Source organism: Protopterus annectens, chromosome 5.part0, assembly GCF_019279795.1.
Source record: "Protopterus annectens isolate FY-2018-M chromosome 5.part0, PAN1.0, whole genome shotgun sequence".
In the NCBI taxonomy this organism is placed as follows: Eukaryota; Metazoa; Chordata; order Ceratodontiformes; family Protopteridae; genus Protopterus; species Protopterus annectens.
In genome coordinates, this window is record NC_056735.1 from 1334933020 (window position 1) to 1334955030 (window position 22011).

At 35.5% G+C, this 22011-nt stretch overlaps 1 long non-coding RNA gene across 1 annotated transcript; it reads right to left on the bottom strand.

Moving 5' to 3' along the window:
* Window positions 1-1150: 1150 nt before the first annotated feature.
* On the bottom strand, window positions 1151-20570 carry LOC122801658. Its single transcript, XR_006364776.1, has 3 exons — window positions 20476-20570; window positions 17021-17141; window positions 1151-1195 (listed from the first exon to the last, which is right to left on the bottom strand). It is a non-coding gene; the product is annotated as an uncharacterized LOC122801658 (long non-coding RNA).
* Between the last annotated feature and the right edge of the window lie 1441 nt (window positions 20571-22011).

Consider the following 22011-nt stretch of genomic DNA (forward strand, 5'->3'; position numbering starts at 1 on the left):
ATCCAGCTATCCATGACCTCGTTTCTGTATTTTCAAATGTATAAATGGCACATAAACAATTGTCATATAGTTTTATATCAGATATACTTTTCTTATTTAGCTCCTATGGTACTAATACATCCCAACTATCAAGAAATTTGCAGAATATACAGATTTTTGTCTCACATTTTTGGTCCATTGCTCATAAAATGTGTGGTTATCTGGCAAACCACTGAAATCACTTTGGAATGATTTTCAGATTTCATAGCCTTCAGAAAATAAATGCTAATGCAAAATCTATTGTTCTATCAGCTTTCTGCTTTATAAGAGCAATATTTAAAATCTGTCTCAGATTTTAACACTTTGTCTTTCTCTTATATTTTGGCTTTGGCTAGGATTGTTGCAATAAGAGACTGAGAAGTATGAATTGTGTGCTGCAGAATCTAGTGCCCCCCCACCAGAATTAATAAGGACAATTATACATATTTTTCACACATTTTTCTAACCTCTGATTATATCTCAAAATATCTGTTGCGTATTTGAAATGGTGCTGCAGAAGTATCTCCCTGATGTTCAATAAATGTCTTATTTTGTATCAGTAATAATTAAACGGCACCTGACCAGTCATATAACAAGCTTTCACAGAGAAACTACTCCCAACACATTTTTACTTGTTATTCTATGCCTCTTAATAAATCTGATGTATTCATACTCAGACCTACTGTGAATCCCTCAAAATGTGGTCCTGTATACAATACATAGTTTCATAGCTACACACATATTATTGCTGTAGAATATTAGTACTTAATAATAATACTTCAATAAATCTGCCAATTGGTGATATTGCAAAATATGTGTTTTATTAAAAAGTAAGCAGAACAGAAATACAAAATCAAGAAGCACTTATAATAATTAGTAAATTAATCACCACTGTCTCCAAATGCAACAGCTGGGATTTATTATATTCAGCAAGCTTTTTATTATGTATATATTCAGCAAGATTTTTATTATTTATAGCAAATATGAATGCATGAAAGTCACTGCATTTGGATTTGGTTTGACTCTTAAGAGGGATGCTGCAAAGAAAGCAAATGGCAAAACAAAACTTCTGAAGAGCCATAGTTTTTAGAATTCTGTAAAAAGCATTTTGGAAGACCATTCCTTCTTTTTGTTTGCTTCTTAATTCATGAACCAAGTTCTTCATGTTAGACAGCAACTGTGGATAAAAAGAATAACGTTTTCATTAGTGGGTATAAGAGCAATGTGACAATACTTCATATTGTTTTATTATAGCCTCTTAATTTTTGAAAGAAAAAAAAAACACATTTTGCTTTCTTTTCTCCTTTTTTGTTCATTTGGTAATAGGATAGGGCCTTGCCAGATTAACTAATGCATCCCCTTGGCAGATGAGAGCCATAATTTCAGCAACACCACAAAACAAATTAACACACTGCATTAGCTGAAAAATGCTTAATGCAGATCATAAAAAATTGCTCTTAAAAATAATGTACATTACAAGCTGTATAAATATACAGAAAGTGCAAGTGTTCATGGCTAAACATCTGCACATAGTAATAAATTAGGCATTTAGACCTCTTTTTTCATCAAGAAGATATTTTCAGAAATTATGTTAGATGTTTGAATTTTGAGAATTTTGCTTCAGGTTAATTATTTTATTAGTGTTTTTTTTAATATAATTACTGCTTATCAAATGATTGTTGACATGATAATAAACATTACTAAATTGTGAGCCCCTCATAATGAAACCAGCCCAGTTTTTTCTTTCTGGCTAAAAGACTAAAATTAGGATTCAGAAATTAAATTGTTACCAGAACTGTGCAGCAATGCTGCAGTGCCCAGTAGAATGACAGCATGAAATTCAGTGTCATGATAATATCACTTGGAACAACATCTGATAGATAGTCCATTATCGTGTCTGTGATTTGAACATGGCACACTTACGGGTAACTGTGCTATTCCCCCCCACACACACACACGCACACACACACACACACACACACACACACACACACACACACACACACACACACACACACACACACACGTGCGCGCACACTCACTCACATACGCAGAGCTTTGCAGTACTTTCATCCCATGGGGCTAAGAGCCCTGCTCCTACCATAGGCCTGAGCGAGTGTGCACTAGCTTGATGGTATACACTTTTTCTTTTCATTCCCCAGATAGTGGTGTACATCTAGTCTTTGAGCTGCTTTTCCATGTTCTTCTTATCTTGGCCAAAAGTTCTGGGAAAGCACACATTGCTAATTAACATCAGTCATACTCCGGGACTACTGTATTCAAATGCTGCCTTCACCAGTGAGACCAGTGTGGCACTACTGACTAGCACCTTCTTTACTGCTGCAGCACTACAGCAGTCTCTGAATCACTTTAGCAAAATGCACTGAGCAGTCCATATACACACACAATGTGTGTGCTGTGCATTTCTGACACCCATCCTAACTATGTAAAGAGCTAGAAAACATCAGGGAGCATGTAGCTAAGGTCCACAAGTTATAATTTATAGAAATCTCTAAAGCATTGCAGTTAGCTGTACCAGAGTCAAAATGAGTAGTCTGCAGTAAGGAATTGATTTGTTTGTTTGCTCAATCATACACAATTAAAATATGAAGTCCTTACCTTTAGTAAATTCTCAAGAAATTCACCACTTTAACATTTTTTTACTTTATATAATGTGTTAGTATTGTATTATTATTGCAGAATCAACAAAAGCTAGCATACATTTGATTCACTTTAGCAATATGCAAGAAAATATGCATTATCGTTCTACTTGTCTGCCTACCTGTCTATGTATTTTATGATTTACTTGAAAATATAACATTTAGGACAATATTAGAAAAATTTATTGTAACCAAATAGATATTTCCATCTAGTAAAGTTTCAACCATCCATATACAGAAATATCACGTTTATATTACGCTGTCAAAAACTCAAACTGTCAACAGCGTAATAATCGACATGAAAATGTTGAAACCCCCGAACATACACAAAAAAACCACCCAAACACAACACAAATTGCTCTATGCAGGGGGGGCAAGCTCCCCTGGCTGCACCTCCCACACCCCCCACTACTTAAATATACCAACTCCGAGATTGCACTACATTGCAGTAAATGGAAATCTCCACTTATGGAGATTTCCGTTTACACGCACAATGACTTTCACTTTCAAGATTTTGGTGCTGACAATCAATGCACCTCTTATTGGCTTCATTTGAGAAAGTGGTGATGGATGAATTATATTCACTTTATACCGAGAGTAAAAAATCTAGGATGAAATATAATCTCAGTAGAGAAGAATATAGGACATTAACAGATATATGTAGTAATCACAATATACGTGTCATGAAACCAGGCAAGGGTGGGGGAATTGTACTATTTGAAACCAATGACTACATTAATCAGATGTTTACAATTTTATATGATTCTGATAAGTATGAAACTTCCTCACTAAATGAAGTTAATATAGCTTACAAGTATATTGATTTATGTCTAAAAGAATTAGATAATGGAATAGATTTGGATTTATATAATTTTTTGAAAGTAGAATTTCCTGTCTTGGCCACAATTGTGGGCATCCCAAAAATTCATAAAAATGAAATGGAACCCCCATTTCGGCCTATTATTTCAGGGAGTAAATCTAAGACATTTCAATTTGGTGTAGTCATTGACAAATGGCTGAAGCCTATATATGAATGCATTCCCACATAGTAAAGGACTCCTGGGACTTCCTAGGTCGGTAGAAACCAGAGATATGGAAGCCAGGGTTATTAATGGTTACAATAGATGTCGTGGACTTGTTTTCCTGCATACCTAAAGAAGAGGGTATGGAAAGATTTATTAGCAGTGTCACTAAATATATGAATTTTGAGTGGGAAAGAATTAATTTGATAAGTGATTTCATGTCATTGGTATTAGAACACAATTTTATTTACTTTGAAGGCGAGTATTTTAGGCAAAAAAGAGGCATAGCTATGGGTACAGCTTGCACCCCAATATTCTCCAATCTGGTTTTGCTTGATTGGAAGGAGGAGATAATTTTACAAGGCCCTTTCCGTGATCATATTAGATGTTTTGTTAGATTCCTGGATGATATGTTTGTCCTGTGGGAAGGTACATGAGCTGAAGTGGGGATGTTTGTAAACTATTTGAATGGATCAAGCTCATATTTCAAGTTTACACACAATATGAGTTATGAAGGTACTGCATATCTGGATACATTTATTTCTAATACCAGTACAGGATTTAAATCACGTATTTATAGAAAGGACACTTTTAGCAACTCCTACCTTGAATATTCTAGCTGTCATCCAGGAGGTCAAAAAGAAATATATTGAAGGAGCAATGTATTAGCGGGGCCCAAATGACTTCTGACCGACAGGAAATGGTAGAGGAAATAGCTTACATAGGAAGCGTGTTTAAAGATAGAGGCTACCCTAATTCACTTATAAACGATGTGACAATTTATGTTATAAGTGAATGGGGAAAAAAATATAAACCATTATTAGGTATAGGTATAGAGACAAAGGGAGATACCACCAAGAAGGAAACACACACGAAGTATAAAAGGGCTTATATATTGCCATATAATGGGTTTACAAATGAAGTTAAAAACATAATCAAAAGAAACTGGAATATACTTAGGTGTGAAGATGAGGTGGTCAAAATATTAGGGGAACAACCAGGATTTGTACATAAGATGGGAGTAAATCTGAAAAGGAAATCTGAAAGTGTTGCACCTATGTCAATCAATAATGGTAGGACAGGTGGTACCACGAAGTGCAATCTGTGTAATCAATGTCATGCTATTTTAGAGCAGGAATTTTTGGATATACAGAATAGTTATCATATGAGAGTTAACTTTAGGAAAGGTAATCGTCAAACATAAAATGTGATATATTTGGCTAAGTGCACTAGTTGTCCCAGTTTCTATGTGGGGAAGACGGGTAGATGTTTAAGGAATAGAATATATGACCATCTATATGCTATTAGAAAACGAGATAATGCATTATATAGGCATATAGAAAAGAACAATGAATGTACTACATTTAAATTTGGGATTATGGAGAGCCTCAAGAGAAATAATAGGGGAGGAAACATCAAGCAGATCTTGGGTGAAAAAGAGATTAGGTGGCAGATTTTATTAAACGTGATTACACCACCAGGTATTAATGACAATATACCCATTAAACCTGTGATAGAAGCCAGAGTAATGAGATAGAGAAAGTTAACATAAATAGTTATGTTTAGAATCAGTATTCATAATGTAAGACAAACATAATAAATTACCAAAATAAAGTCTTTCAGTTGTATATACACATTGAAGAATAGGAAAGTTTGTACTGATGAATGGAAGTCATACTGCTATATGAATATATTTGTTATAGTGCAAGATATATTCTAATTTTAACAATATTTTTAATAACAAGTTTTACGAACATTTTTTTAAAAAAAACTTTAACATTTTTTTATGAATATGCATGCACGTATAATTAGGTATATGAAGATGCATATATTCATTGATGAATGAATGTGATTGGATATGAGGATGTATTTATTGGGCACGTGTTATAGTTTCATGGTTCTGAAGAAGTCTGTTTTACTTAGATGAAAGCGCTTAACTAGATTGTGAATAAAAATATTGCATATATAGATTGTGGTCTGGTGATTTGTGGCACTAATACAGCGTGGACTAGTGGATTGATTGTATTTGTTGACTACGCTGTGTTGTCGTTTTTGTCCTGTAGCCACTAGCATGCCTGCTTTATGGAGACTTTATATGCACATGTACAATATCCATCAGCCATGGGTTTGACACTAACTGACATAACTTAAAGTCCTTGTTCATGTGGCAAGCAGTTATAGCTTGTATTCCAAGTACAGAAAGAGAAATAATCAAAACTAAAGAGGTGTGAAACTTGTATGACTTAAATTTAAGTTGGTATAAACCATTTACCCATGAAAAACACATTCTGTATAAAGTGGATGCTGGTACAATGTAACACAACTTGTTCTCAGAGACTGAGAGTCACTGAGGAAGAATAAGTAAAAAGTGATAGATAAAAAGTAAGAAAAGTTAATGGCTGGCCCATTGGTGCAGGGCCAGAGATTCTATTTACTATTCTGGTGACTCAGGATCAAATAGCAACTTGGAAATTTGGGAAGACAACTTAGAGTAGCAGGCACAAGCAGCTGATGCCCAGCTTACCTACCACAGGGGAGAGTATGGGTTATTTACAGCACTGTACTGCTCTTACTGCTCTAGAGTGCTTTGGTGTCACTCAATTATGTGTATGCACTGGGGGGGGGGGGGTGATGTTAAAATATCATGGCAAGAAATGCCCATGCATGTGTGTTAGCATCCTTGAATACCTGAATCTCAGGAAATAAGTTATGGCATATACCAAATACTTGAGAAGAAAAGTGGCTGATGCTGGTTAGGATGTTTTCATCTACTCTCCTCTCCTTCACAGTGAAGATGGATTAGTCCTCTGTCTTTAGTTCTAAGGTTGGCAGCCTCAGTCTGGAAGCAAGTCAGTTAATCTAGAGAAAGGCTGAAGGCGTAGCAGCTCATAGTCAGTTTGGCTAAGATGACTACAAAATATAAACAAAAGAAGAAAAAACAGTCACTTAAATTCAGTGGAATAGCCATGGTGGGTTGAAGGGGGCAAAGTTGTTAGGGGAATATAAATGGGAGATGCTGATCAATCATTTGTGCAGTACCAGCATTCATTTCTATGCCAGTATTTCTGAATTTCAGTACAAAAATTAATGCTGAAACTGCTTTTCTGACTTTTGGGATAAAGCTGAAGCTCTTCAGTGCTTTCTAGCAAGCCAATTGCTAGAAATGTAGCAAGCAGTTTGCTACAGCTTTTAAGGCCAAAAGTTTTTTTTTAGTCCTGAAATAAGACCTTTTTTGTATGCTTGTCATCTTAGACTGGAGAAGTCCAGAATGGATCTGGCTTGGAGCACCAAATGAAGGATCAGACCATCTTTCTTTTAATCATCAACTTAGACCTGAGGGGCACCAAATTTGGGTACAATGCAAGATGAACCAGTTATGGCTCTCCTTAATTTAACCATTTGTAAATGCATTCCATAATCATCCTCACAAACCAGATCCAAACAGTACTATTTAAAAGTAATTCATTTTATTTGACTTGCCTTGAAATGCATATCATTATATTATTTCTTATACTTTACTTTTAAGGAAATATATTATCAATTTTTACCCAAAATGGTCCCATATCTTCATTTGTATATGTTGTGGATTATAATGTTATTGTGCCTTTTGCTTGGGTTTTGACTGATAAGGGTTAATAAGTCAACCCCACTTAGCAATCAGACAGTTAAACATGCAAACAAATAAAATAAATAAACTTACTTACTGAGGTGTCATCAACTTTATTATCCAAACTTCCTTTTGCACCCTTTTCTCCTTTTCTATTTTCCTCAGCACTCTCTCCATTCATTCAGCAGTCTACTGCCTAGTTTTGGCTTTGTCTAACGTGCCTACCCATATGATCATCAATTCCCTTCAACCTTCCCACTCTTCCGCTACCTTTTTATAATTCTACTATTTATTATATGTGTGCGTGTGTGTCTATATATATATATATATATATATATATATATATATATATATATATATATATATATATATATATACGTATGTATACAAAGAGAGACATACATCTATATATATCGATATATTTGTGTACACACACACACACACACACACACATATATATTATATATATATGTGTGTGTGTGTGATATATATATATATATATATATATATATATATGTGTGTGTGTGTGTGTGTGTGCGTGTGTGTGTATGAATCAAATGTCAGTTGTTGCAAGAGAGTTCAAATTAGAAAGATGTTCAGTAATTATTACTCAGAATTTATAACTGAATGGTGTCTTTACTGTCAAGCCTACATTTAATGATGAAAAGAGTAAGAAGAAAATGATAGATGAGGAAGAAAGTGTTTTGGACACCAAAAATGTATAATAAGGAGCAAAAATTAATTTTGGTAGCAAAATAATTTTCACCTGGAACAAAAGAAAATGGAAAGGCATTTGAAGTCTGGAACATCCACAGGACAAATATTTTGCTATGATTCAGACAAAAAAACTCATATTATTATGACTTTTCTGTTTCAGGATGATAATGAATGGGTTACAGTAAATTGTATCAAGATATTAAAAGCAAAACTGTTTTCTAGTTCCATCAAATACTTTTCTTTGAGCCATTCCAGGTTGAATACTTTTAATGGACTGTTCAGTTTGTTGGGATAGATACCCCTTTTTTAATGTATTTATCCTTCGTTGACTGAATTAGTCACACTAGGCCAGTAACCTCTTTTCAGGGGATACCTGGCATGGTATTTATTCTACTAGGGGAATTTGGATAAAGAATAGGGGAGCATTCCCTACTCTTCCAAATAGGTGGTATGGATTGTTTTACATACACCTAAGTTACCACCAGCTGAAACAGGTGGGGCCTCAGTTTTACATCTTATATGAAGGACTGCACACTTATGAGTGCAGCACCCCCCTCCCCCCTTATGCTGCACTGAAGTGTCAGCAATATTCTAGTTGTTATGGGAATGGAACTTACAGCTTTCTACTCCAAAGTTAAGTGTGTAACCAGTGTACCACGGGACATCGACAACCACCCTCTGCCTCCATCTGCCCCTAACTCGTCCATCATACCATGCAGTTGCATTGGGTGCTCTTTAGAGTCTCCCAAAATGCAGATTTTTCCTTCTTTTGTGTGTCTTTTTAATGTTGCACAATTAATTCTCCCATTGTCTTTGGAACTCAGATATAATGAATGGGAAAACACAAAGGATTTAAATTGTTTCTCTGTAATATTTTGTGAAAGAAGCACTATAAACAATTTCCACTTATCTATACTAAGGTAGTAAAATTATAAATTAAAACAAATGGTTCTTCTGAGGCTGGATTTCAAAATAATTTAGGCTGAATGCAAAGCTCTGCTTTGAGCCTATGGCAGTGCTACTAATGGCAAACATTCAAAAAGAGGGCTTTTGTGCTTCATAAGTATTTAAACCTTCAAGAACAAATCCATGTAATACTCTTAATTTCAAAAGAACAAGTGAAATTACTGACTGAAAATTCCAGATCAGATATATCAGTGGTACATACATGAAACATAATGCATGTTCTCTGAGATCCACAGTCCTCACAAAAACAGCATGAACAAAGTAACGGACCAAGTATATTTGAGAAGAAAGTTATACTGTAATACATTACAAGGCAGGATACACTTCCACCCAGTGGCTAGCGCTCTGTGCCTAATGCCCACTGGCATCATACACTCCAGGTTTAATAGATACATGTCTCTTCTTAGTAAGCATAATAGACATAAGTCTGATATTCAGATGCCATGATATTGTAGGCACTACTGAACTATATATATATATATATATATATATATATATATATATATATATATATATATATATATATATATATATATATCTCTCTCTCTCTATATATATATATATATATATATATATATATATATATATATATTTGTTTAACTTCTACAGTCCACCTACCACTGATGTCCTGTCAATCTTCATGAACTCTTGCTATTCTCACGTATGGCCCTTCATTTAAGGGAGAGGTTACAGCCAGTTCCTGCTTGGCCCACAGATGAGTCTTACCTTTTCGTGGAGAAAATTACCTCTAGGTCTGCAGCCTCTAAGGTGACAGTACCTTTCCTGTATGTATTATACTGACTGAAGACAGAGTGGCTAAATCTTATTTGACCCTGTAGGTGGGCTTTCACTTTCCAGGGAAAGAAGAGCCTATCTTTCTCTGACCTGTAAAACAGGTACCTTCTTCCCCTTCTCTGATGAGAGTTGATTCGAGGAGTAAGCATCATATGTAAGACCCAGGGATTTTTTGGGGGATAATAGTCCCTAACTGTTGGATCACACATGGCATATGTCACCACTCACAGCAGCATGTTCATGCCCACCCCTCTTGACTACTACTGTAACCTTTGACACCAAATGGAAATCACACTCCAGTCCCCAGCAGAGTATGTTCTGATCTGCGGCAAACTTCTTTCTTCTTTCCAGGATGGGCATGGCCATTCTTCATGCCAGTGTCTTCATGAATTTGAGCCACTATCAAACTTAGATTACCTTGGCTGTAGCCAAGGCGTTATCCTTCTATAGCAGGGTGCTGGTTGAAATAACTCCTATATGTTCTATGTCAAGACAGTGTTAGGCAATATTTTGTATGCAGACCATTCATCTTTTAAAATTAGTGTATCATTTGATGTCTTCTGGCACTGCTAAGTATCTGACCACTATTGATCTTACCAAGGGCTACTGGCAGGTGCCCCTTGACTCCCATCATTAGAGGGAGGTTAGCCTTTGTGACTCTTTTTAGCTTATGTGAGTTCACGAAGATGCCCTTTGGGATGAAAAATGCCTCACTGATTTTCCAAAGGCTGGTAGATAGTATCCTAGTAGGAGCAGGAGATTTTGCCCTTGCTTACCTGGATGATATTGCCATCTATGACCATTCTTGCAAGAGCACCTTAAGCATGTCAGGGAGATGCTGGGCAAAATACAGAGGGCAGGGTTGACTATTAAGCCCAGTAAATTTCAGGTAGGTATGGCAGTGGTCTCCTACCTGGGACATAGAGTGGGGAGTGGCAAGATCAGAGCAGAACTTGCCAAAGTAGAAGCCATTCAGGCATGGGCTGCTCCTGTTACCAAAAAGCAGGTGAGGGAATTCTTAGGGACAGCAGGGTACTACAGAAAGTTGTCCCCACGTATAGTACTATAGCTGCTCCCCTTACAGATCTGACAAGGAAAAACAGGCAAGATAAGGTAGTATGGACCCCAGCATGTCAGCAGGCAATCCGGAAGATTAAAGGAGCTTTGGAAGGACCCCCTGTGTTAGCCAGTCCAGATTATAGCAAAGAATTTGTTGTGCAGGTGAATGCTTCAAACCATGAGGTAGGAGCTGTACTCAGTCAGGTTTCCTCAGAGGGAGAAGAGCACCCAGTGGTATATTTCAGCTCTAGGCTCCAACCCAGGGAGGAATACTATGCAGCTGTAGAAAAGGAATGTCTAGCCATAGTTTGGGCACTGCAGAAATGTCAGCCTTGTCTATACAGAAGGAAATTCACTGTAGTTACAGACCACAATCCCTTAACATAGCTACATTAAGCCAGTCAACAAAATGTCAAGTTACTAAGGTGGGGCTTAGGACTGCAGGCATATGATATGACAGTGCAATACCACAGTGGGGTTAGCAATGCTAATGCAGATGGGGTCTCAAGACAGGGAATGGGGTAAGGTATTCTCAGATAGGCTCATCCCTCTCAAGCAACGTTTCTCAAGGGTCACTTAATAAACTAGCTTGAATCTTCAAGGGGGAAGAAATGTCATGAAAAGAGATACTGCCAGCCCAGCTATCTGGAATTCTGTAAATAATTATATGTTATTTGTGAGTATTAACATGATGTATACAAGACACTTGTGTTACAAATGTATTAGAACTATATGTCATGTGTATATTAAACTGCTTGAAGGTATTTGCAATGTACTTGAAATGTAACCACAGCATGCCCTACTAGAATATAATAGAAATGTACCTGCACTATTGTAACTGTTTAGATGTATATATTTTAACAGTTGAAACTGGAATATGGAAGGTTAACTTCAGAAAAATAGCTAAAATTAAATTACTTTATGGCTAGGCCATACAAAGATGTTATCTTTCTCTTTCAGTCCAGCAAGAGACACATTGTCTAATACTAGGGAGCTTTCTGTTTGTCTTGGAAGTGTTTTATTGTTTTAAGACTTCCACCATTTGCCAGTAATCTGAGGTCATGAATTTTCACAGGTAAATGTTAAATACTTACAGCTTCCAGCAGTGGGGGGTTTCACCTGGGATAGAGTCAAATGCAAAGAGATGAGTTTATTCTGCAAGCTATCCCAGCAGTACAATTTATGATATTAATTTTGAGAACTCTCTGAGAGAGAGAGAGATAGCAGTCTGTATTCTGTATTGGACCTGACAAGATCCATTCACCACACACTTGCCTTGCTCTGTAAGTAAGTTGACTAGGGACTATTAATTATCTTAGATTCAGTCAGAAATATAGTAAAACATAATTTAGATATTTTTCTTTATTTATTTGAGACTGTCTTGCAATGTTGTTTTAAATATTTCATGTGATTTTGAATTCTGATGTTACTGTGATTATGAGTATTTTCTTGTTCTTTTATTATTTATTATTAAATATATTTAAACCTTTCATTGTGGCTGATCCTTTTAGAGATATTAAAGTTCTGAGAGTACTTAGATATTTATTTGGTGACACTGTGTGGGCCACTCCTAATAGCCTTGTCCTTGGTCAAACTATCATTTGTATTAACAGTAAATTACACAGCAAGATTGGACACCCTTTATTAAGGTCATTAAAATAGCTGACAAGGAGTGGTTGGTAGCAGTGAATGCTACCTTATAATCTGGGCAGAAGGGACAAAGCTAATAGATCTGTGTTAGCCTTTCTCAGGTGTGTGTGTGTGTGTGTGTGTGTGTGTGTGTGTGTGTGTGTGTGTGTGTGTGTGTGTGTGTGTGTGTGTGTGTGTGTGTGTGTGTGTGTGTGTGTGTGTGTGTGTGTGCGTGTATAAATCAAACCTCAAAGAGTGTATGTATCAGCTAATTGGGAGGGACATGAAGCACTGGTTGGACAGAGAGGGTGCTGGAGGTCTTGGCTTGGCTACAACTCCATAGCTGTGCCAGTGGGGAGTCATACTGGGGATTTGGTGAAAGAGTGAGAAATCAGCCCCGGACTGACTGTGGTCTCTGTGTGCTGGTAAGGGAAATAGCACTTGATACAGAGAGCTGCATCTAGAAATGCTGTGTGTGTAACTTGTCATCCTTCCAATGTATGTTCCCCAACTAGTGCCACTGGTGAGGATTCAGGCTCCTTGATCACTGGTCCAGTGGTAGGGCATCACATTTTCCCTTTCTTCCAATTTCACAAAATAAAAGTCTCTTCATGGTCCCCATTTCCTGAAACAGTAGCAGCCACCTGACACTGACCCCTTTATTCAAAACCTCACCTAACTTTACTTCATCTAAATATAAAGCTGAATGATGCAGGTAATAATTCTATTTCCATTTTCAGCCAGCCTTGCATTAGAAAAATAAGATTAAACTCCTACATATCTAGTCAGAGTTATTCATATTCAGCATAGCTCACTCATCTACTAAATTTTTCAACACTCTTTTCTGTCTAGACCATAGGCACTTTGCAGATCTTCATACCTGTTGTTACAGTCAAACTCTGCATTTAACAAACCATTCATCCTTCGTATTCTGTTCAGCCTTCACCATCCACCTTTTATCTCCCTACCCACTCAAGTCTGTTTAGTTCTCATGCACCTTAAGTACAGAAGGAAGGCATGTACTAAAGCACTGGCCTGAATGTGCTTTTGTACAAATCAATGAAAGCATCTTTATGTCTCAAGGTAGTCAATCACATGATTGAGTCAATAATAAGATAACATTTTTAATTGCCATATTGACGTGAGAATGAGTCCATCTTATCACTGATTAAGATTCGCTGTTGTTTGTATTCAATGCATTTTAGCCTCCTGATTCAAAGTACCAGTTGATACAACTTTATACTTGTTGCAATTAAAGGACACTTGACTTTCCTTTACTCAAATAAATAATTGATATAAGCATGACTAAATGTTATTCTGATCACTGGTACAAACCACAATGCTGGTTATTTCAGCATCAGTGGCAAATTTTAATTATGTTAGGCATGGTTGACATAAAAGCATTGATCAGAAAAGGCATAAAGACTAACCTTGGGGTATGTCTCCAGAAACATCAGAAACATTAGACATACTCTATTTTACATTCATATAAGTTTTACAACATCAGTGGTTCACTGTCACATCATTTCAACCATTTCTTCCATAAGTGCTCAAAATTCAGGTCATTTGTGCCCTATATTTCCCTACCACTGGTTCATCTCACATTCTTAGCCATACTAAACATTCTCCTACACTTTAACCTAGAACCTGCTTCTAGCACCTCCCATTCAAGTCTTTATACAAGAGAATTATTGCCCCGCTTTCCTTCTCTTCTCTCTGGAATCCTCTATGATTTACCACCTCTGATTTTTCTATTTAGTCCTCACTCCCTTCCTACTTATTTTATTTCTGCAGTTAAGTAAACTGCACCACACTGGCTATACACTTAGTTATTCATATCAACAATCAACAAACAAAAACACAGTACAATGACATTTTTAGACTTAACAAAAAACATGGAGGCACTTGATATTGTTTAATTTACAAATGATGTGCTATATAAATCAGATCCCATCCTACTATAGCAATCCAGAACCTGGTCTAAATATAGAAAAGGAAAGGAAAGCAAATATGAAATATAATGACAAATGAAAGAAATATAGGACATAGTCATACATTTACAAGCGGCTTTATCTTTGTGTTCAGTTTTAGTTCATCAGTGAAATGTAAAATGATGAATATAGATTTAATTTCATAAGTGAGGGAATTCCAAAATTACCTAAGACCAAGAAGACCCTGAATGTGTACTGTAGAGATTGCAGTGGCATATTTTTGGTCCATATTATCCAGTGCTTTTTTCTGCATCTTGTAAATCTTCAGTAACTTTGGAATTCACTGACCTTTATCTCTGAGCTGCCTGTCCTGGGACTGCACAATGCAAAGACAAGTCCTGAACTAGCCTGACCTCTTACATTTCCCCCTTTATTTTCCTTCTCTTAACTGGGTCACTAATTTGATTTTCACTTCTGATTGCACAAGTACGTCTAATATTTACCTTTCTCTTCTTTTGTATTCCTGTTATGCATTTACCCAATATACATCAACATTTTCACAAAATCGCAACCCATCTCTGTTGTATTACTACACACTTTGCATAGCAGTAAATTTGTTAGGCTCTGGTTCCCTCTCACCTGTTACACATCTCCAATGGTTTCTGTGAGCTACAACTATTTATTCCTTACCCTTCTGCCATTTTGTCACTTTTATTGCTCAGTACATAACCCCCATTGAATGGATGACTGAGGCCATGTCATCAAAACTGAGGCTGAAATATGCTTTTCAAGTTACTCTAACTTGTGTGATCTGAATTTTTCAATAGCTCCTTACTTATTACAGCTAATACTGCTTCTGTGTCATGCTTTTTACCATACTATTCATTCCACCTTATCCTGCCAGTTTTGGCACATCTTCTTGTAGAACGTGAATTTTCCAGATTATCTCACCCCTAAACGGTACACCTTCTACCTCCTCCTTCTCCTCCCTTCACCCCACATTACATGCCCAGTGAGGCACAACACAGTGTCACACTTCTTTCAACTTACACTCTTTAACATTGGGTTGCCACACAAACAGCTGCAGTTTTCTCAGTCTGAAAATCATTACTCATTTGTATCACTACCTTAGTGCAAAAATAAATAAATAAATGTAAAAATAAATAGGAAGTACACACAAAACTGTGTTCTCCCTGGAAATCTTATGTATCTGTTTCACTGCAGTCATCCTTTTATGTCATCTGCTTATATATATAAAAAAAAATCCAATATTCTGGTTTGGCCACTCAAAATAGCCTTCTTCTTGCCTCATGTCCAACCATTGGTTTTGCAGGAAAAAAAAAATACAAAAACTTCCTGAAAAGGGAAAGACCTGCTCTGGTAGAGTTTTTGAATCTAGGAAAGAAGATGCTGTTAAAATGGGATAAATAGTAGGACATATAAAATATTAAACAATGATTACAGAAATCAATCAGAAGAGGTTAAAAAGATTGAGAAGAGAGACTGGATAAGAAATTCACAAGGAAACAATGGGAGGACATATATATGGCTCCAAAATACACAAAAGAGTCTAGAAGAATTAGGAAGTGTTTCTATAAGTATTTTTGTACCCAAGCAGACTCCAAAATTTTTTTTCTCAGGTAGATGGCAAACATCGGAGTTGGAATGGGAAAGAAAGAGGTAAATGGGAACATATGTTTTGGGAGTGTAATGAGTTGGCAAACTTTAAAAATTCTTACAGAGTACCTTGTCAGAAATATTGGGTGAGCAAATGTATATAACTAAGGAAATATATATATATATATATTTAGGTGGGATACAGGATCTGAATTGCCTAGACATAGTAAAGCCTTGTTAAGTTTAAGTCTGGTGGCTGCCAAAAAATCAATGATTAGAAAATGGAAATCGGAGTCTAAACCAACTGTATTTAAAGTGGTGAATATTGTAACAGAGATAACAAAAACGTGACGTTGAATCTTTAGGAAAGGGTAGGAGCAAATTACAGATAAAAATAGAAATTATGGGAACAACACATGCAGAATAATGTTTTGGAGGTAGAATGATTTTTTTTTAAGGAATGGCAGGAATTAAGCAATTTATGTAATTTTGGATTGATGATAACTGTGTAAAAGGATGTATGTGATGTAACTGTGAACATATTAACTTACTTTACTTTTACATAAGTGTATGTTTGCTTATGTCTTAGCTGATAATACAATAAATATGTAAAAGGAGAGATTAGCCCACCTACATGATATTAACATGATAACATGATATTAATAAAATGCAAAATGCATTTACAAAGAAGTATTCTAGCCTTTCAGCCATGTAGATGCATACAAACTCACACGTATATAATTCTTTTTTTCCTTTGCTCATACTCCACCGAGGTTCTCTTTTCTTTTATCTTTCCCATATAAGCCCATTCATTCATTCTATGTGAGATCCACAAGATCAAATGATAATTCTCTCATACGTTGTCTGCCTACAGAGAAAATGTCCTTATCACTGGAACTGTCCCATGGTGTGTTTCTCTTGGCATCCTTAACTACTGGTGTTTATTTATTTATTTATGTGTAACTAGCTTAAAGTGCTGCCATATTTACAATTACTTACACTCGTCTAAAGCAGCATCCATGTGGTCCAATGGATGTCTCAACACCACGGCACTTTCTCCGGCATTTGCCTAAATGTTCTCTGCAGGAATGAGCCTCCACATTAACTCCATTCTGCATACCTAGAAAACAAACACAATTCTTATTTTACAACAACAGTACATTATTGGACGAGCAGTGGTGCAGTGGTGCAGTGGTAGCATTGTCACCTTACAGCAAGAGGTTCTCCAGATTGAGTCTCAGCTGGGGTGCCCTCTGTACAGAGTCAGCATGTCCTCCCTGCATTTGCATGGGTTTCTTCCCATTTTACAAAGACAGGCATCTAGAACATTTCTAGCTAGGCCTCTGCTGAAAATGAGCTTTTTTCAAAGTCAGACTTTCCCGGTAAACAAATGTTAAAGAAATAATAAACAAGTAAATGAATAATGTAGGGGAAAGAATGACATTATTTGGCAGAACACTAATTTTATTAAAGTTTATACTCAGAATGATGTCTGATGTATACCAATACACTAGGTATGGTTAAAACAGAAACTTGTCTTAATAACAATTTACTCATTTAGTAACAGGCTGCTGACATTTTAAAAATGCCACTTATTCTGTTCAGCATTTCCTTAATTTTTACATCACTGCTAACAATATAGAAAATCTCTTATTAGCATATTAAAATAAATGTGTTTGCCTGATTATGTCTTACAATTTTAAATGGGCAAAAATAGACTGTTATTAACCCTTGGCTGTGAGCAGGTTTCTTCCTTACTAATTTTATTTTAGATCATCATTAGTAATGTTTAATTAACTTCCTACAGAAGCAGACAGAGACAGACAGACGAACACACACACACACACACACACACACACACACACACACACACACACACACACACACACACACGTACATGCATGGGCTTCAAGTTTATTGTTTTATGGTTTTAGTTTAAACCTTGATGTCCAGTCAGGAGTTTGACTTACAGAAGCAACAAACTATAAAGCTCACAGATAAAATGGCACTAACAGCTTTCACAAACATTTTATTGTAAGATAAAGCTTGAAAAAATAATATGGCATTAGTTTAAGAAGCATGCTAAGGATAAAACAATTTTGTTCACTGACTTTGGAATTAAGGTAGTGAAGATGGATGGTAGAAGATATCTGCTTTGGCACAGAGAGCATGTTAGAATCTAATACTTTACCTGTATATTACAGGCCCTATCAAATAAATAATTTACAATCTGTTCTACCAAGCTATATCAGAGAGCAGGATTGGTCAAAATATCTACTAGAGAATAATTATTAAAGGTGTTGAAGACCTGGGCATGACCAGAAACATCACAGAGGAATTGTTATTTTTGTTAAGTGTACAATATATGTTAGATATAAGGAAAAAGGAATCAGTGTTGTTGTATTGATGTCTTCAAAATATACTCAGGACTGAACAAAATTAAAAATCTTCTGATTAACCTGCTACTTGAACTAATATGTCTTTAGCAGCTTGTCCAGAGATGGTATCAGAGATAAAAGAGTAGTTTCTACAAATGTTCTGTTTCTATCTTGTTGTTATGAATTCCTCTATTACAAATGCATCAATCAAATGGTAGAGCCCAGTGCCCAATCTTACTTTTGTAAAATGGATGTCAAATTAATTTCCATTAATCTATGAATGTGCAAGTCAATTAGAAAAATATTATACAAGTGCATTGGCATCAGTAAGCTGTACAGACTGACTATACATAAAGTGAGTATAAAATGTTTTAGATGTTTTCCAGAAATGACTGCTGCAGGTCTCTGCAAACAATTGAATGGCAGCCTATAATTTTTTTATTAAAACTGGAGCAGATTGGGCTGTTTTGCTTACCAGGTGTTTACATTGGTTTAAACTCACATATTTAATACTGCAGTTAAATAAATATATCTTCTAATAAACCCTCTTGTTTACTTAATGAGATTTTGCCATTTTTGCTTATACATTAATAATTGGCATTTTTGATGGCATTTTGAAAATTAACACTTTCATTTTTGTCTAAAGTGTTTGAATATCTTTATGAAACAATAACTTTAAATGCTCTTTTAAGAAATAGCACTTAATGACATTACTTTAGAAAGCACTATTTAACTTTCTTTTCAAAATAATTAAGTTAAAAAATAATGTCTAGAGAGAGAACCAATACAAGCTCAGTCAGTTCCATTTAATGTTGAAACCATTTCCTTGATAATACATTTTAATGATATCACTATAATAAGTTTTTATTTCAATATTTTTAACAAAAAAAATAAATAAATACCAGTTTCTAAGACTTGGCAGGCATGAATGAATCTTTCTATAGATGTTATTACCCAATCAAGGACAGAATATTTTAGATTTGATGGATTATTTATTTATTTATTTATTTATTTGATCTTGTTAATCAAGTTGGTGGGCTGGTCCAGATATCCCTTTCAGCCACGACCCAGGCCATAGACAATATATAACAAAGGAAAAGTTAACATATTTGAATGAAGGTAAAACATAAAAGAGTTCAGCGACAAGTATATAGTTTTGAGGAATATAGAGTTTCCACTGCTCATGTTCAGAACTGACAAACTTGAAAGTTATCAAAAACAATTTTGTAACACAATAAACTATATATCAGTTGGAAACACTTGGCTGAAAGGAGTAAGGAGTTAAGGAAACAGGCAAATATATATAAATAAAATGAAGAAAATGAAAAATAAGTTTGTTATGGAAATAGAATGATGAAAAGGAGAGACATTTTTCAGAAAGAATTTATAGTATGGTCGTATAAGAGCATATCAGTGTAAGAATGTGAGAGGGGTTTGTGTGGGAACTGACTTTCTTTTAATATATAGAAATAATGGAGATTGTGAAGTAACAGAAGAAGGTCAAGCAGAGGGTGATGTACAGAACTGGTAAGTTTCATGCTTATATCATTGTGTTTCAAGTCTTACTCATAGTAATTTATGACTTGAGTGTTAATGCACCCAAAAGCATTGCATTTTAATTGGCATTCAAATTAAGTTTATGACTGCAGATTTGTTCATAAAACATTCTAAATTATATAAGTAATATGAGTTTTTCTTTAAGAATACATTACAGACTAATGTACTGAAGTAATAATTAACATATTCCTAGACTAAACTTTTCATTTGGTAATGCACTGGTAAAATGCTCTGTTCATAAACAAATGTCAAATATGCTCTTCAAGGAAAATTACAGTTAAAGCAATGCTTCTTATGAAATAACACATAACTTATTCCGTGATTAACATATTTCTTTAATCTGTTGTTCTAATGCAAAGGTAAATTATACAATTATAAATGTAAAGATATCTATAGCTATTGCAAATGTAAATGATGAGGGAATTTTATAGATTAAATTAAACTTTACTATACTACCAGAACATTCATGCATTTGTAGACATTTAAAACAGACTATGCTAGTCTGTTTAATTTACTTACTCATAAATCCTGCCAACGCAACCAGCACAAGAAGAACCAGAGTCACACGATTCATGTTGGAAGTTTGTTTCTCACTTCTTTGACTGAATTATGTGGTGAATATCCTGCTTTTATTTGTTACAGATCATGCAATAGTGGGAGGAGCAAGAGATATTGCATACTAAGAAAAAATACAATTGCGTGCATGTGCACACACACACACACACACACACACACACACACACACACACACACACACACACACACAGGCATTCACAGAAAAAGAATAAGCACTCAGTAAATGATAATTTCATTTTATTTTTATCTATTTCTTTTTAGTTATTGTTGACCAGGTTAGTCACACTAGACTGATGTCACCTTTTTCTCATTTTTTTAAACCATGCACATTAAAGAAATCATCACCAGTAGGATACAACCTAAAATATAGAATGGTGGATTTTGGAAATGTGACCATAACAGTTTTCTTTAATTTTGTTATAAAATAGATATAAGAATGAATGACATATTTCATCTTAATTAGAAATGTCATGAGATAATTATACAAAATAGCTTGGAATGTTTTTCATATGTGTTTATAGAAAACAGCACAGTTTGAAGTGATACAAGCCTTTATAAACAGGGAATTAAGGGTGCAATAATCACATTGCTTGATAGAATAATAAATAATAAATAAATAAAAAAGATATGATGCTATAGTGCATGCATAAATATGTATGTGTGTGTGTTTGTGTGTGTGTATAGATTGATCTAGCTCATAGTATCGACACATTAAAATACTGAAACTCATTATATAAACATAGGGCAGGATTCACGAAGCCTCCGTGTAAGAGTTACAAGGCTTACACGGAGGCTGCAGTTAAACGGTGTGACGTCAGCATGCCATGCATATGCATGAGGGCATACTGAATCACACCTAAGGTTAATACGGTCCATGTAAGACAGTAAGGGGCGGGTCCGTAGGGCGAGCCCTGCAAACGGACATGCCCCCAGAAGAGTAAAAGTCCCGAAAGTAAACCCCCATGACAGAGTCCGTGTAAATGTGAATAAACACAACACAACACATGGCCCCACAGACTATGAACATAAAATGTATAAATGAACATCTTATATATTTTTTATAAGTTGTAAAGATGTTTGCCCGTGAGTGCGCTCGTTTGCGTGCGTGCGCTTAGCCACAGTTAGCAGTCAGTGGAAAAGCATATAAAAACTAAATATGCAAAGAAAGCCAAGAAGCAATAGCATAGCGGTAGAGATGTTGGCTTAAGAGGAGGCAGTCATGGTTTGAGCCCCCACAACATCAATTTTTATTTTTAGTGAAATAAGCACTAAACAATTCCCTGACATATATGTACATATATAAAATAATATTTTATGTAAAATGTAATGAAATGGGCCATGTATTTTGAAGAAATGTGAGATAAAAAAAAAATTTTCAGATGTGCCTATAGCTGAGCTACAGTCTAACAAGTTGAGTACATCTGCCTGTAGGTGAGCAGTGTTTTGACAGGATTAAAATGAGTGCCCATAGGTGAGCAG